The sequence below is a fragment of the Mus musculus genome, chromosome 18 (assembly GCF_000001635.26).
Source record: "Mus musculus strain C57BL/6J chromosome 18, GRCm38.p6 C57BL/6J".
NCBI lineage: Eukaryota > Metazoa > Chordata > Mammalia > Rodentia > Muridae > Mus > Mus musculus.
Window position 1 is genome coordinate 38,756,291 of NC_000084.6, and position 17,254 is coordinate 38,773,544.

Genomic DNA, 17,254 nt, shown 5'->3' on the forward strand with positions numbered 1-17,254 from the left:
TGTGTGTGTGTGTGTGTGTGTGTTTTGTATACATGTGAGTGTGTGGGTACAAATGCCCATACTTGTGCACACAGAGGCCAATGGAAGATAACAGACAGCAGGTTTCTTTCTCCATCACTGTCTTCAGTGTTGCCTCAAAACAGGATCTCCCAGGAAGTAGGAAGCTTGCTAATCCAGCTAGGCTGGCCGGCCAGGTGTGCTCCTCTCCACGGTTACCTGGCAACAGCCAGGTAGGCCTAGCCCCCTATAAAAGGGGCTGCTTGCCCCCTCCTCTTTCTCTTACAACTGCTTTTCTCCCTTGCCTCTTACTCCTTTGTTCCCCTCTCCTACTCCCATCCCCACCCCCCTCTTGGTCTTGGCCAGCCTCCACTTCTCTACTCTTTCTCCTTCTCTCTCTGCCTTTCTCTGCCTCTACTACCCTCTTAACTCTCCTCTCCATTTTCTGAATAAACTCTCTTCTATACTATACTGTCATGTGGCTGATCCCTCAGGGTGAAGGGGTGCCTTGGCATGGGCCTGCTGAGGCACCCTCTTCCCTGACACCTCACCACACCCCTATAGAACATATCCCTATATTTTATTATCTTTTTATAATCACAACATGAGGGATCAGAACTTTGGTCCTAAGTACTTTTAACCACAGAGCACTCTCCCCAGGTCCACACATTTTTCTTATAAGCAATAGCAGAAAACTTCAAGTAAGACGGAGGTATTCCGTGACTAGCCTGAATTCCAGGATGCTTCGTCGAACTCAGATCTTAGCTTCGTTGTCTGATGTGTCACCTGACAAGTTTTGATGCACAAGAGCACTTAGACACATGGCACATCATTTTGCTTATGGGTGAGGAATGTTGACATGTAAATGGCATGGCTTTATGCGGCCAGTTGTTTTTGTCACTCAGCAAAGTGACCTGGAGACCTCTCTGCTATTCTGTCCAAACGTACCTTATTTTCTCTAACTGCTGCGCAGTACTTTTGGGTTTTCTGGTCCGCTGTTTGCTGAATCACCTCTGTATGATGGGCATTTAGCCTGTCCCCAGTGCAGTGAAGAATACCCCTGCATGTGCCTCCTTGGGAAGCATGTGAATTTAATTCCATTAATTACCCATCTGGAGCCAGGCTGGCATCCTGAGATGTTTGGCCTTCCTTAGCACAGAAGTTTTATACTTTGGCAATCATACAAGGATGGAGGAAAATAGGTACCTTATAAGAAGATGAATAGCTCCTTCCAGGCTCAGATCTTCAGAGGAAAATGACTTACCCATGGTAGTGTTTGCTGATGGCACAGAGCTGGGACAGCATGCGTCTTTTATCATGCATTTGACAGGTTGGGAGCATGGGTCACTGGGGGGCAGTCCACAGGAGACTGTCTGCATTAGCAGGCTATATTCCTGTTCCTGCTTCTATTCTGCTTGGCTTCCATCTAGCCTCAGGCTGCCCTGAGGGTGATCTTTGGCTGATATATGTGATGCAGAGGAGGCTGGTGTGTGCTTATGTGTGTCTGTATGTGGCAGGGGCAGAGAGCAAGAGAGAGGTGTGTGCTTATGTGTGTCTGTATGTGGCAGGGAGAGAGAGAGAGAGAGAGAGAGAGAGAGAGAGAGAGAGAGAGAGAGAGAGAGAGTTAGTGTCCTGTAGCTTGAACCGTGTTCCCTTGAATTCACGTGTTGAAATTGCTTCCTCGGGGCAACAGTGTTTGAAGGCCTTCAGGAGATGAAAAAGCTTACCTGAACGAGTTTTCTCCTTCCACCCCTCTGCCCAATGAGGATGTAGCCTGCACTTCCTTTTAGCAAGAGGATGTCGTCACCTTGGAAACAGAGAGACATCAACCCTTGACAACTTGCCAGACACCCAACCTGCTGGCACCTTTACCATGGATGTCCTGTTCCCCAGAACTATGAGAAACAAATTTCTGTTGTTTATAAATGAGCCTCTCTGCGGTGTTTTGTTGCAGCAACACAATGAGAGTAAGATGCTATCTTATCCCGAAAACCCGTTATCTCCTTGTCCGTCGTCACTCAGTGTTCCGGGGCATGTTTCTGAAGACTCCTCTGCATGATGAGGGTTCAGTTTTCCATTCCAGTGGGAGCCGTCATCAGTGAGACCCAACCCACTCTCATGCCACTTGATGTGGTTCTGTTCTCAGACTTAGAAAGCCTCTTTGCTGATCTCTGGTCCAGCCAGAGCATGTCGTTTCTCATATCATCGGCTGGAGCCCCTAGGCAGCAGTAGAGCATTTGCTGCCCCAGTTGCTAATTCCACCTCAACCGTCCTCACCTTCTTCACAACATCCCACAATGCATGTTACCCTTGTGGATGCATGGTAAATGGATATGGTGTAGACCTGCGGCCCTGATACAGTGAGATTGGTGCTGGAGGCTAAGAGGCCACTGGCAATGGCAGGGTCTTAGAAAAGACGAGGAGAAACAGATTCAATTATTGTACTGTTGGGAACAGTTCTCCTAGAATCACTTCTAGCTATAGCATTTATAGAGCCTCGCTCCCTCCCTCCCTTTCTTCCCTGCTTCTGCCTCCTGAGTGATGGGATTAAAGGTGTGCACCACCACTTTCCGGACTTTGTTTACAGATCCTCAAACATGGCATCAAAGGACATGCTAACTGGTTTTCCCATCTTTGGTAGCCTTTGACAGACTTCTCTGAGGCAACTAAGTTTACAGTAATAAGCCTTTAAGTTTCAGGGGAGCTGGTCAGGACCTTGCTTCTGTTGCTGTAACAAAACACCTGGGGTTGGCCAGCTGAGTTTTTTGTTTTTCGAGACAGGGTTTCTCTGTATAGCCCTGGCTGTCCTGGAACTCACTCTGTAGACCAGGTTGGCCTTGAACTCAGAAATCCATCTGCCTCTGCCTTCCAAGTGCTGGGATCAAAGGCGGGCGCTACCATGCCTGGCTGCCAGCTGACTTTTTAAAAAACTTAATTCTTTAGAAAACTTAATTCTTTGTGAGTCTGACATCATGTAGCCCAGTCCCCCTCATTTCCCTGTCCCTTATACCCAACCATTATCCTTGCAAAGTTCACCCAAATAAAACACAAACAAACAAACAGCAGCAAAACAAAAACAAAACAAACAAACAAACAAAAAAAAACAAACCCAAAGCATAGAAAATACCTCATTGTGTAAGCTGTACTGTGTCACAGTGTATCCCCACAGTATATCCCACTGTTCACACATCTTCATTGCAATGAGTCATTGGAGTGGTTCAAGGTCTCTGGCTTATATAGATTTGGGAGTGGACCAGTTCAGAGCCCTAGGTCTGGGCCTGGGTGGTAGCTGAGCTGTTCAGCCTGTCAGCTCTCCTTTTTCTGCACCACCAGGGTGAGGTCTCCAGCATTGCTCTGGTAGGACACCCAATGCTGTCCTCGGCAGGGCAGGGTCAGATCTTTTGCTTTCATGCCCTTGAGGCTGGCTCACCTGAACCTGTGCCTCAAAAGCCGGCTCCACTGTACTGCCCAGTCAAGGTTCTGGGCCTACTCTCCCAAGTGTTGCAGCCTTTGAGGGGCTGCGCCAGCTCTCACACTCTTGGGCTGGCTCACTTTTGCCTTCAGTATCAGGGCCAGCTCCACTGTATTATCCAGGTGAGGTTCAGGGCTCTCTCTCCCAAGTTCTACAGCCAGGATTGGGGCAGGGCTAGCTCTCCCATCCTAGGGTCAGCTCTCCTGGCTACTGTAGGTAACAAGGGAAGGGGAGGGCATCACCCCTGCAACTACTCTGTGTGTGTGCGCGCACGCTGCTTCACTCATACCCCCATTCCCCTACCCCTACTATGCCAGGAATTAGCTTTAGTGTGCTGCCTGGGCAAGGCACAGGGTCAGATCTCTGGAGTGCTGCCCCTGGTGAGAGATGGGGTCAGCTCTCCTGAACCCTGAGTCCAGTGAGGGGTGGGGCTGGCTGTGCACAGTTCCTGGACATCCATGTGGTTCCTAGCAGCTGCCCTGACCAGGGACAGCACCATGTTCTCTAATGGTAATATGAACCATAGACATCCAACACCAACCCTTGCCACTGCTTCGTAGCCGTGGACTCAGCCATGGTCCTCAGTGGCAGCTCAGGCTAGGACTTCACCATGGCCCTGGGTGGCAGGGCTGGCCACTCACAGCAGGCTACTCCTCTCCACCCTCGAGTCTCCAGTTCCATCTCTCTTCATAAGGCTCACGCTGCTCCACGTCTCTTTCTCTCCCATTTGACCACCAAATACTTGCACATTGTGGTGGTTCCCATTGCAGGCTGGCCATGTGGCTGGCAGGCCCCCTGGGGCATGACTTCCATCCATGCTGCACGGTATGACAGCAAGTGGATCTCTGTGGCCTGCCTGGGCCGTGCGCTGGCTGGGGTCGGGGGTGGAGCAGGCCTGTGTGTGGCCTGGTGGTCCACAGCTCTGTCTGTCTTCCTTCTCCTGCACGATGCTGCCTGGATTTGACTTGATTTCATCTCATTTCGTTTTATTTTCATGAGTCCTAGGCATAAGACAACTTTGGCCATCAAGCCAGGCGTCGAGCTAGGATGAACAAAGGACTGCCATCTGCTCTTTCCATGACTTCATAACAATGTTCTCTCCTGAAGTAGCTTACTGTGAAATGACAAGATGAGACGTTCATTCCTTCTGAATGAAGGCGGCCGTATCCTCCCTGATCCTCCGCCTCTTTTATCTATTGTTTACTTATAGTTTTTTGAAGTATGGTTTCATATAGCCCAGTCTTTTCTCATCTTCACTGTGTAGCCAAAGATGACCTTGAACTTCTGGGCTTCCTGCCTCTACTTCTTCAGTGCTGAAATTATAGACGTCCATCCCCACACCTGGTATACACACTGCTGGGATTGGAACTCAGGGCCTCGTTCATGATAGGCGAGCCTTTATTTATTTATTTATTTATTTGACAGAGTTTCTCAATTTATTTATTTGTTTGTTTGGTTGTTTATTTGACAGGGTTTCTCCATATAGACCTGGCTGTCCTGGAACTCACTTTGTAGACCAGGCTGGCCTCGAACTCAGAATTCCGCCTGCCTCTGCCTCCCGAATGCTGGGATTAAAGGCGTGTGCCACCATGCCCAGCGATAGGCAAGCCTTCTGCAGCCCCAGCACAGACTGGCTCTTAAAGTTCTAGCACTGAGAGTTCTATGGTGGGGACCACACACACTTAGACCCTACCTACATCACAGTGTCTGATACCTTTATGCACAGCTCCACACCATTAGGTTTGGCTTGCCTTAGTTTTCTATGGAGGTCAGATTTTCACATCTTCCTGTGCTTTTCTTTGTCCTTCTTTGGGCCACCTTTGATAAATAGGGCTGAGGCTTCTCCCGCTGCTGATTCCAGAGTTAAAGATGTTGACTTAAAGCCTGGCTTCATCTCTTACAGGCAGAACTCCCATCCCACCCTTGTATTGTATTTGTATAGGAAGTCCCTGGGTCTTCCGTTTCAGTAGAACAGCTGGAAGAATCCACATGTTCCTTATTCTCTCACTGAAGTGAGAAAGCCTGCTGACTATGACAAAACAAGTGACAGAGATGACCAGCGGAGGTGGTTAAAAATAGTCACAGGACTTAAGACCTGCGAAGTCTCTGCTGTAGCCTGAGTGGATGACAGGGCTCTCAGACTTTGGAGGATTTTCTTCCTGTTGGTATCAGCTGCTGGGGCTATTCTAAGAAATCGTGTTCTATAAATCAAGAGAACAGAGAGAGGTTGAAAATGTCTCCCCGCCAAGGTGGTTGTCCAGCCCAGCTCACCCTGGCCCTAGTACTGCCAGAGACCACATTAGCTGTCAGGAGGTTTCAAGCCAACTTGCTGTGGTCCACAGTCAGCCACAGCCAGGCTGAGTGATTTCCTCTCTTTCCTTTTTCATTCTGCCTCCATCTAAGTATTTGAAAACCCAGAAAACTATGATGGCCGTCCTAGTGGTTGTGAAATTTTTGGAGGCTTTTATTGTTTCTCTCTCCTCCCCCCTTTATTTGTTTCTTTTCCTTAAAAAACATATTTATTTATTTATATATTTTTTATTATTTATTTCGGCGTGTGGCGGGCACACATCATAGCTTATGTGTGGAGGTCAGAGAACAACTTTGAGAAGTTGGTCTTCTCCTTCCTCCGTGTGCATCCTTTACCTGTGGAACCACCCAATCTCACTGTGTTTCTCTTCTCTTTATTAAAAGGCAGAGCCAAAGTAGGGATGAAAGAGGACTGTGTGGCTCAGGCTCATAATTCCAGGTACTTGTGAGACTGAGGCAGAAGGATTGTGAGTTCAAGGACAGGCTGAGCGATTTAGCGAGGCTTTTAATCTCAAAATGAAACCATAAAGAGAGCCTATCCATAAGCCCAGGCTGACCTTACAGTCTTTGCATCCCACCTTAGCCTTTAGAGTCCTGGGATTACAGGCATGTGCCGTTCTGTTCATATGTGCGGATGCTTGGAATCCAAACTCTGTCCCTTATGCTTGCTTGACCTGAGTCATTTCCCGAGCCAGAAGGGGAAGCTCTCCTTTTCTGAGACATGGTCTCATTTTGTAGTCCAGGCTGTTCTCAAGCTCATGTCAGTTTCTAATACCCCAGCCTCCCAAGTGCCGGATAGATGTGCACCACAGACCACACCCAGTGATACTTATTCTTCATGATCTGAAATCCCAATCTACAGAAAGGGTCTGGAGGTGTTATTAGGACAGACACATGCTGAGCACAGTTGAAAACTGGTAGGTGGACAGGGGAGCCAGGATCAAGGGTAGCTTTCCCCCATACGCAAATGAAAAATATAACATCTGTCTGTAGGGCCAGTGGATGCTTTCCCACAGCTGGCTTTCCATTCAACATGATCGATGCTGCACATAGACTTCTACCTTCTAGGAAGTCAGTTGTTTCTTAACGCACAGTAGAATCTGTTAATAGCCATCAGACAGGATTTCCTCCTGGCCATTCCATTCTTGGTTAAGTTGGATCCACAGAGCAGGAACTGAATTATATAGTGGTGCCTTTGTGTTTGCCTCAATGTTGTCTAGGAAGAAACTAGAATTCCTTGGGAGAATGTTCGAGGATCGATGTGGTTTGATTCCGGTTATTTCCCAAATTCCGCTGTGGAGCTATACAATACGTGCAAATCTTGAACGGGAGTTGGCATCCTTCTTTCATGCAAGCTTTTGATCCTTGAATAGCTGTGGGGAGGAGAGTGATCGAGGTCCAAGCACTGCTGTGTAATGGAACATGGATTATTAGGAAAGAGCCGTAAGGGAGTCTAGAAACCATGAAGAGCTGAAGAAGAAAAGGTGGCAGGTGACTGGAGACTTCCTGGGGTGCCATGGGAAAGTGGAAATCAGCTGGGCTATGTTTGGAATGAGAGAAGGAAGCTGCCCCTCTGTCCATGAGTTCTGTGCCAAACACAGTGGATCTTTGAGTCTGCCTTGCCTGCAGTGAGATATGGGGGTTGGTAAGTCCAGAACTACTATATTTTTTCCTAATGGGTCGTGATGGTATAATGTAAAATGACAGTGAACAAGTACTGTGACAGCCATGCCCCACTCATCCTGGTCCTTCTGAATGAATCGTGGCAGGCTCAAGAGGAACCCCTTGAGCAGGTATGAGAAGCCACTAGCCTGCATGGCAGGTCTGTCTTACCAATAGTACACTCACAGCAATCAGGTACTTACACACAGGGCACAGATTCAAGCTGACTGGTTACTCACATGGAGCGAAGTTGGTCATCGATCACATAACTCTGTCATAGTTACTGTTCTATTGCTGTGCAGAGACACAAGGCAGCTTATAGCAGAAAGGACTTACTGGGGCCTTGCTTACAGTTCCAGAGGGTTAGGGTCCATGGCTGTCTTGGTGGGGAGCATAGCAGCAGTCAGGCAGGATGGAGCTGAAGCAGTAGCTGAGAGCTCACATCTTATCTGCAAGTAGGAGGGAAGAAAGGAGGGAGGGAGGGAGGGAGGGAGGGAGGGAGGGAAGGAGGGAGACAGAGACAGACAGAGACAGAGACTAGGAATGGCATAAGTTTTTAAAACTTCAAAGCCTACCCCAGTGACACCTCTCTAATTTTTCAAAAGCTCCACCAACTAGGGACCAAGTATTCACATATATGAGAGCTTATGGGGCATTCCCATCCAGACCACCACACTCAGTAAGGGTAATATTTGAAGCAAAGAATGATGTGTGAAAATAATAAATGTGCCATGCTCACACAGTTCCTCCCCCAGATTGCCTAGCAGAGAGACTGAGTCTTGCTTGCAATCGCTGGTCTACGTTTCATCACAAGAAGTTCCAGGAGTGCTTACGCTGACTAATATGCTGGGGCTCTGATCTCAGTTCAAGCTTTCATGGGAAGAATTTTATAGACTCAGCCGTTTCTCTAAGCTCATGTGTGAATTCTGTTGTGTGAGTGTGCATGTCTAGGTCTGTGTGTATGTGTTTGTAGTGCATAGGCACACTGTAGCTGCATGTGCACATCCGCACATGTGCATGCAGAGGCCACGGGATGTCAAGATGTCCTGATCAGTCACTTTCTGCCTTATTCCCTTGTCTCTCACTGAACTCAGAGCTGGACAGGTCTGATCTGATCTTGTCTCCCACATCCCCCAATCCCATAGTGCTGGGGTAACAAACGCATGCACATGACCATATCCATATTATTACATAAACGCTGGGGATTTGAACTCAGCCCCTCATGCTTTTGCAGCAAGGGCTCTAAGCCACTCACCCAGGTTTAGTCTCAGCATCTACATGGTGGCTTTCAACCACCTGCAACTTGAGTTCCAATGTCCTCTTCTGACTTTATATGTTTCCTGCATATAGATATGCTCAGACATAATTAATGAATTGAAGTATTAAAAATAAAGTAAAAATGAAATATAATTTATAAAATAAAAGAAATAAAATTTAAAAATGATTCTGAGTGTGATTGCTTGCATGTACTAGTCCTTGGCAACCAGAGAAAGTCCTTTATGGAGTCTGCATCCTTCTCAGCTTCCTGACTGGCCCAAATGTCTGTTGTTCTTGGCCTTTGACATTGCATGCTGTTAGAGAAGTCAGACATGGCTGCAGATCAGCCTGTAGTTGTTCAGATCAGAAGTCCATGTGACTCTTGGGCAGCTCTTTTTGGAGGGCCCCTCGGCTGTTGGAACCTGGTGGTGGTATGGGGCTAGTCTCCTGTGTGAAGATGCTGCTCTGGATGCTAAGGCAGCGAGCTGATGCGAATGTGCCAGGAAGTATCTGCCAGGTCATCTCGTTGGACAGTCCAGATGGCAACAGAGTCTAGAAGTCTCTGATCTGCTCTGCCCAAAGGTGGCCTGCTGACAGCTTGAAGTATAGTGCCCTGGGTAATTGGCTTTCTCATTTAGTAATTTGTCTGCTTTCTTTCCCCTTCCTCTGCTTCCTCTCTTGTAAACTGATAGCCTCCTGCCCCTTCAGCAGACTGACAGAGCCAGTCCCCTGAGCAGAGGCCTCAGGGCAGGGTGCTAGAACCCAGGTGGAGGGAGAGTCATTCGGAAAGCACACACAGAAAAACACTATGTGCCCTTCAGTGACTCCTCTGCCTGCTTGTGGAGTCTTTAGCTTCTCTCTGCTGTGTCCCCGCATCTCGAGCTATAGTCCCTTGTCACTATTTTTTTTCCTCCCTTTTGTTTGCCTCCTTTTTGCCCTCCCCCCTTTCCTTTGCTTTTGCAACTGACCTAGTTAAAATTCAATTCAGAAAAGGAAATTATACATTTGTTAAGGTTAAGCTACCCTTTTCTCTTTCTTTTCCTTTTTTCATGTAACTATTTTTTTCCCCCTCTCTCTCCAAGGAAGCAAACTAAATTAAAAACACACATTTCTGGTTCATTCTGGCACCTTCCTCCTCTCAAATGTGTTTGTCTTTAGGTGTCGGAAGTCCCAGGACCCAACATCTCTGCTTCATTGAAAATACAGATACACCACTCAAAATTGTAGCCCCCAGAGCGGGAAAGTGACGTCTGTTTTCACTTAATAAGTCATTTTGTTTTTCAGGTGGAATATAGATTATTCTTGGACAAACTTAGGAGCAGACCTGCCCTTGCTGCTGGCAGGGTTAGGTCAAATGTCTGAGCCTGTTCTCCATCTGGAAGGGCGGTATCAGTGTCCACCCATTCCTTGGTGCTGTTCCCAGATGTTGAACCCTCTTGGCATCGTGGGTAGAGGAGGGACTCCGCCTCTGCCTCATAGGAGGCCAATCGGTGCCCCTGCATGTACCATTCCCTATACTATTACAAGATGGGTCCCACTGGCCAGCACAGGACCATGACTGGCGTCCACTGTGCTCTCTCTTTTGTTGTTAATGTTCTTGTTATGGTTATGATTTACAAGGGCTCTGGCTCACACTTGGCTCTACTGAGTTCCGTGGAAGCAGGTATCTGACTTCAAATCCTAGCTCTGTCAACTGTGAAACACAGCCTCCTGTAGGGTTATCATGAGAATCAGTCAAGTCAAACATTTTCGAACTTGTTTAGACAAGTTCTTCACCCTCTTGGGACATCAGCTCTCTTTAAGCTTCACGTGAAACCTAAACTCTTGTTTAGAGCCATATTCCCAGCATTTAAGGTGTTCAAAAATAAATATATTCCAGGAATGACTGTAGTTGTTGAGAGCAAGGATGTGTGCTCCAGCCAGTCACTTCACCTTTTGTGTCCAGTGTCTTGCAGGGAGGGACATGGGATTTCTAGGCTGCCACACAGCTATAGTTTTTGCAGTAGACTTACTCTTTAAACTCAGGGTGCTGCACAGTCATATCCCCTCTGGAGGATCCAGGGGAAATTCTCTTGCTTCGTGGAGTTGTGGCTCTAGGTGGCCATCAGCTTGTGGAAGCTCCTCTCTGTTCTCTATCTTGATCTTCACACAGCCTTTTTCTATCCTATAAAATACTTGTCATTGGGTTTAAGATAGGATTATGGATAATGTCAGCTCAAGACCCGTAACTTAATTATATCTGCAAAGACCCCCTTTCTAAATAAGCTGTCATTCATAGGTCCCGGAAGTTAAGCTGTGCCCGGATCATTTTAGGTCCTCCTGTAGGACTATCATGAGAATCAGTCGAGTCAAACGTTTGTGATAAGGCCTTGCAGGTAGTAAAGGGGAATTAAGTGTTTTCCTGTGTGTAACAGAAATCCCATTATAAAATTTGAGATACACGTGTAACACTGAACGGTGCCTAGAGCACACCTGGTAAGAGTTCAGAAAATTCAGTCGTTGGTTAACTTAGCAAATCAGTGTTGAAGGCCTACTGTATGCCTAAGTGCATTACAATAATTAATCCATACTAAAAAATGAGTAAGAGACAGAGAGCATCTTTCCCTTTGACCATGCATATGCTCCAGCATTTTACGAACAGTATCTTTTGCAACATCACTGTAGCCAGCCCTCTGGGTACCAGCCTTGGAGTACTGGAATGCCCCAACATGACCCTGAAGGATGGAAGAGACAACAGAGATCAGCCCAGAGCTGAGACCAAGTTTTTTGCTTGTGGTTTCAGAAGCATAAAAAGATCAATTTTAGTTTCAGAAAAGGCGAGTTCAAAGGTTTGTGGTTTGGTTTTCTAGGGAGCTTTTTGCTTTTCTAATTTGTTGGGATCTGGTAGAGGAACGAGGGACATCAATCTTGCCTGGAACTTCAGTCAGTCCTTGTGTTTCTGGTGGTGTCCAGGCTGTTGGCCCAGATCAAGCAGAGCTACTGGGGCTGAGGCCCAGAACCCTTGGGCAGTGGGCCATGGCAAGCACTAACCTCAGAGCAGCATTGCTGATCCCTATTACCATGGCAGCAGCAGACTGTTGCGAGAGACCCGAGAATGAATTGAGTGGAAAGGAAATTGCTGGTGCCCTCAGAAGAAAAACAAGAAACTGAAGCAAGTTTCTCGGGGTCTGTGGACGTCATGTTGACCCCTTTGTCCTGTTGTCTGTGTCAGCAAGGGACATCTTGGTGGTAAAGGTTGGGAGGACCTGCTCTTCCCGTGGCATGACCTTCACAGAAGGAAGATTGGCTCCTACAGATGGAAGATTTTTCAAGGCTGCAGGCTGAGTGAGGGACCCTGTTGTGGGTGGCAGCCAGTGTTCAGCCATGGCAGGAATGGCTCGTTTTATCTTCAAGTGCATCCCACATCTGTGCATGTCCTGGTGGGACACGGTGACCTGGAAACTCAAAGCCTTGTTTGGGAAAAGACTGTCGAGAAAGTAAACACATGGGATAAATAAATAAAGCACAGGACAGGAAGGAATGGTCTGAAAAAGTTACCAGGAAAACCACGACCGAGGGCAGGTTCGGAAAGTCTTCTGCTCCTGGGGCCCCTCACCGCTGACATCACTGGAATTGCTCAATCGAGACCTCCAAATGGGGCAGTTGCTTTTGGAGGCTGCCCAGTGCGCCCCCCAGCTACCGGACAGAAGAGCCCTGACCTACTTTCTTTCTTTCTTTTTGAAAAGAAAGTTTTGCTGCTTTCTGTGGGGCCTCAAACAAGACAATGGTCTCCAAGAAGTGGAGTTATATGTGTATGTGCTTCCCCCCTGCCCACCTTTGCACTGTTTAATATGTCAGATTGCATATGTGTCCTGTATGGAGATGAGTGAGCCTCCACAGGACTTGCATGGGGATAGGACCAAATAGACAGTCTAAGTATTGCGGTTGCTTCCTTTTGATTTTTCCACTCAGCATCTTCAGGCACTCTGATTCTCTACTTAGAGCTCTTCCCTGCTGCAAAAGAGCTAGGCATTATCTTTGTGTTTAAACAGAGGCAGCCTGCAAATCTGTCTCCAGACTTGGACCAAAGGCTGTGTGGTACCCTTGCTGAAAACCAGGTCGATGGCTTTCCTTTGCATCTAGATTGACGCTGTACAATGCTGAAGTCAGTTGAATCCTGCCTCAACTGGTCCCTGCTGACTTCTCTGTCCCCATCTGCCGATACCCACCTTTCTCCTGTTCCAGTTACATCATGCGCTTTTTCTGATCAGGTTCCTCCTGCTCACTCCTCCCTAGGTCTCCACACAGAATCCTTTACTTGCTTCAGAAACTCTGTCCCCAGGTCTCAGATGCTGACTGTTGCTCTGATTTGCATTCATAGGATCCTTTCTCAGGTTAGACCTATGCCACCATGGTGTCCAGAATGTCCATCCCACTGGTCACTGCTGATCATGCTCTCTGCTTCGCTGCTTCAGGTCACTTGCCGCTGTTGGAAGTCATCAGATTCACTGGAGCTCTAGGTCTGTCTTTTTTCCTTCTTATTTATTTTAATTAATAATTCATTAAATAATTAATAACAAATATTAATATTTAATTAACAAGTTCGCTAATTTTGTGACAGGGTCTCATATAGTCCAGGTTGACCTCAAGCTCAGTATGTAGTTGAAGCTGTCCTTGAACTCTTGATCTTCATTTTGCCTTTAGAGTTCTTGGGCTGTACATATGTGCCTGCATGCCCAGTTCATATGGTACTAGGGGAACCTAGAACTTCCTAAGCACTAGGTGAGCATTCTACCAGATGAGCCACATCTCCTGCCCTCCTCTTATTATTTTAGACACATATTCCATGCTAGCCTCAAATTCACTGTATATCCAAGGATCATCTCCAACTCCTGGTCTTCCTGTTTCCACCTCCCAAGTATTGGGATCTGAGGCGTGCACCACCATCCCTGGATTGAGCTGGTCATTCTTGTTCATTGATGCATAAGTACTCACCAAGAGGGAGGGCTTTCTTGGGAAAGAGATTGAAAATCTCTAAGGAGTAACCTTCCCTTAGCCTCCTGACCCTGTCTTCAGAGAACAGGCTCAGCTAGTAGCTCACTTGATGGAATCTGGTGATCGCCATTGCTGGGGTGGAGTATACCTAAGATTTCCAGAAAAAGAGACGCTCACGTTAACCTAACTGCTTTTCCTCCTCAATTTCAAGGAAAGTGACCTCTTGCCAACTTGCCGCACAAACACATAACTATTAAATCATAACCTTTCCTCTCTTGTTCATTCCCAAGGTCTCATGCTAATTTCAAAAATCACAACTTGTTCCAACTTGTAAATGCCCCATGCTCTTGAAAATTTCCAACAACACTTTAAAAGCTCTGTCTCTTTAAAATATCCAAAGTCTTTCAACTGTGGGCTCCTGTAAAATCCAAAGTAAGTTACATACTTTCTACTCTTTCTACTTCCAAGAGGGAAGAGCCCCAGGGCACAGTTACAATCAGATCAAAGCAAAACCAAAATCCAACTATGTAAAAATCTGTGTCCCTAGGCTGGGGCTCATGATCTTCTGGCCTTCAAAGAGCTTGAGCCATTCCACTTCTATGGTTCTGCCATTGACAGCACACACAGCATGTCCAGTATGCTCTCTTCCTTACCTGATGCTGGCCTTGGCAGTCAGTCACTTTACAGCTCTGGCATCTCCACTATCCTGGTGTCTTCACTCCAGCTGGGCTTGCATCTCTCCGGGCTTCTCAGGGACTTATAACTTGTTCAGTTCTACAGTGTTCATAAGGCCAAAACCAGTATCATGTGGGAGACTCTTCTACTTCATCAGGCTCAGCTGTTGACCTGAGACATCGTAGCCTTGAATCCACATGGTCACAGCTTCTCCATGCTGACTCTGAGGAAACACTTCCCCGAGGATTTCACCCTAGTGATGCTGCTCTCTTGTTAATCACAGCTGATTCTTCAGCCCTAGCTGAACAGAAACTACAGAGTCTTAAAATAGGGTCTCTCTCTCTCTCTCTCTCTCTCACACACACACACACACATACACCAAAACAAAACCCCCCCAAACAAGGTATCACATGAATGGCTCTGAAAGAGGTTTGTGCTTTTCTCTGAAATTTCAAAAGCCAGGCTCCCAGCATCTACATTCCTCTCTCAGCATTATCTTCCAAGATTTCACAGATAATTCCATTAAGTTTTGAGTGCTCAGTGGCTTCTCCAAGCTCAAAGTTTTAAACACTCCCATAGCCCTTTCCAAAACAATATGGTCAGGTCTGTCACTGCAGTGCACCATTCCTGGACCAACTTCTGTCTTTGATTTTTGTTGTTGTGCTAAAACATTGACCTGAGGCAACCTGGAGAGGAAAGGCTTGATTTGGCTTATGTAACCCAGCCATAGTCCATCATCGAGGAAGTCAAGCAGGGGCCACAGAAGATTGCTGCTTCCTGGCTTGTTCCCCAGGTTCGTTCTTTCTTTCTCCCCCACCCCCAGACTTAATTCATTTATTTTTCTTGTATTAAAACCGCTTATGTGGTAGCCACAGCTGGAGTCTGGGTCCTCTGAAGAGAGACTCTGGTGTGGGTTTTCACAAGATGATCAGTGAGTTCCTGATAAGGAGACTTGGTGAACACAGTCTCTTTCCAGAGGTCGGGAATCAGGTAAGTCTTGGAGATGGCATCAAAGGTGGCCTTGGCAAAGTTGCCCAGGGTGGCAGCGCAGCCTCTGGCTGAAGTGTGGCAGTCATCTATACCGGCCATCATCAGGAGCTTCTTGGGCACAAGAAGGAGCAGAGACAATGACAGTGCCTCTGGGGAGCAGAGATGAGATGCATCAGCACAGAGTCACAGTGGCCTGTCACCTTTCATGGAACAGTGTGGGGCTTGCCAATCTTGTTCCCCCAGTAGCCTCTCCACACAGGAACGATGGAAAGCTTGGCCAAGATGATGTCCCCTCGGATAGCAGTGTTAACCTTCTTGGAGTTCTTAATACCAAGACCAACAAGACCATTGTAGTCCCCAATAGGGACAAAAGCTTTGAACCTGGTCCGCTGGCCAGCCCGAGTCTGCTTCTGCACTGGCATGATTTTCAGAACCTCATCCTTTAGGGATGCACCCAGGAAATGTCAGTAATCTCAGACTCCTTAATGGGCAGGGAGAACAGGTAGATCTCCTCCAAGGACTTGATCTTCATGTCCTTAACCAGGCGGCCCAGCGATCCACTCCTTTACCTCCACTAGCCTGTGGCCTTGACCACAGCCACAGCCATGGCCTTGAGCAGGACTGCAGCCCCTAAGACAACTGCCTTGGAAGCTGTCATGGCCTCCTAATCCTGGGTCCCTGGTCCTCTGGGCCCTCGCTGCACTGGCTGTCATCTGCCATTTGGTGTTTTCCCAAAGAAGAGGAAGCCCCATGTTCTTTTTTTGTTTGGGTTTGTTGTTATTGTTGTTGTTGCTGCTGCTCTTTGGACAGGGTCTCTTTATGTAACCCTGGCTGTCCTGGAGTCCATTATGTAAACAGGGCCAGTCTTGAACTCACAGAGATCCACCTACCTCTGGCTCTCAAGTGCTAGGATTAAAGGTGTGCGCTACCATCCCTGGCCTCCTCATGGACCATTTGCCTAGGGTAGGCACCATGGACAATGAATGGCTGGGTCTTCTTTTTTCCTTTCCTTTCCTTTCCTTTCCTTTCCTTTCCTTTCCTTTCCTTTCCTTTCCTTTCCTTTCCTTTCCTTTCCTTTCCTTCCTTCCCTTCCCTTCTTCCCTTCTTCCCTTCTTCCCTTCTTCCCTTCTTCCCTTCTTCCCTTCTTCCCTTCTTCCCTTCTTCCCTTCTTCCCTTCTTCCCTTCTTCCCTTCTTCCCTTCTTCCCTTCTTCCCTTCTTCCCTTCTTCCCTTCTTCCCTTCTTCCTTCCTTTCTTCCTTTCTTTCTTTCTTTCTTTCTTTCTTTCTTTCTTTCTTTCTTTCTTTCTTTCCTTCCTTCCTTCCTTCCTTCCTTCCTTCTTTCCTTCCTTCTTTCCTTCCTTCCTTTCCTTTCCCTTTCCTTCCTTCCTTCCTTCCTTCCTCATTTATTTATTTGTTTATTTATTTGTTTGTTTATTTAATGGTTTTAGAGCTTTATTGTAGAAAGGCAGGGAGAAAGGAGAGAAGGTAGAAAGAGAGAGAGAGAGACCAGCCATGGCCATATGGAGAGATGGGGGAAGGGAAAGAGAGAAGGAGGACTAGAGAGTAAGAAAGGTGAGAACTTAAGAGTTCTTTTTCTTTTAGATTTATTTCTTTTATTTATATGAGTACACTGTAGCTGTCTTCAGACACACCTGAAGAGGACATTTGATCCCATTACAGATGGTCATGAGCCACTATGAGGTTGCTGGGAATTGAACTCAAGACCTCTGGAAGAGCAGTCAGTGCTCTTAACCACTGAGCCATCTTTCTAATCTGAGCTGAGTCTTCTTATGTCAATCATTAATCAAGAAAGTACCCCCACAGACTTGCCCATGGGCTAATCTGATGAAGACATTTTCTTAGTTGAGGTTCCATTTTCCTAGATAACTCTAGCATGTGTCAAGTTGACAAAATGAAA

The 17,254-nt window shown here is 47.0% G+C and overlaps 1 protein-coding gene and 1 pseudogene across 1 annotated transcript in view; one reads left to right on the forward strand and one right to left on the reverse strand.

Moving 5' to 3' along the window:
- Positions 1-17,254, forward strand: part of Arhgap26 (Rho GTPase activating protein 26) — a 774,669-nt gene that overhangs the window by 154,674 nt on the left and 602,741 nt on the right. The gene's annotated exons all lie outside the window — the stretch shown is intronic.
- Gm8302 (predicted gene 8302) lies at positions 15,168-16,083 on the reverse strand (annotated as a pseudogene).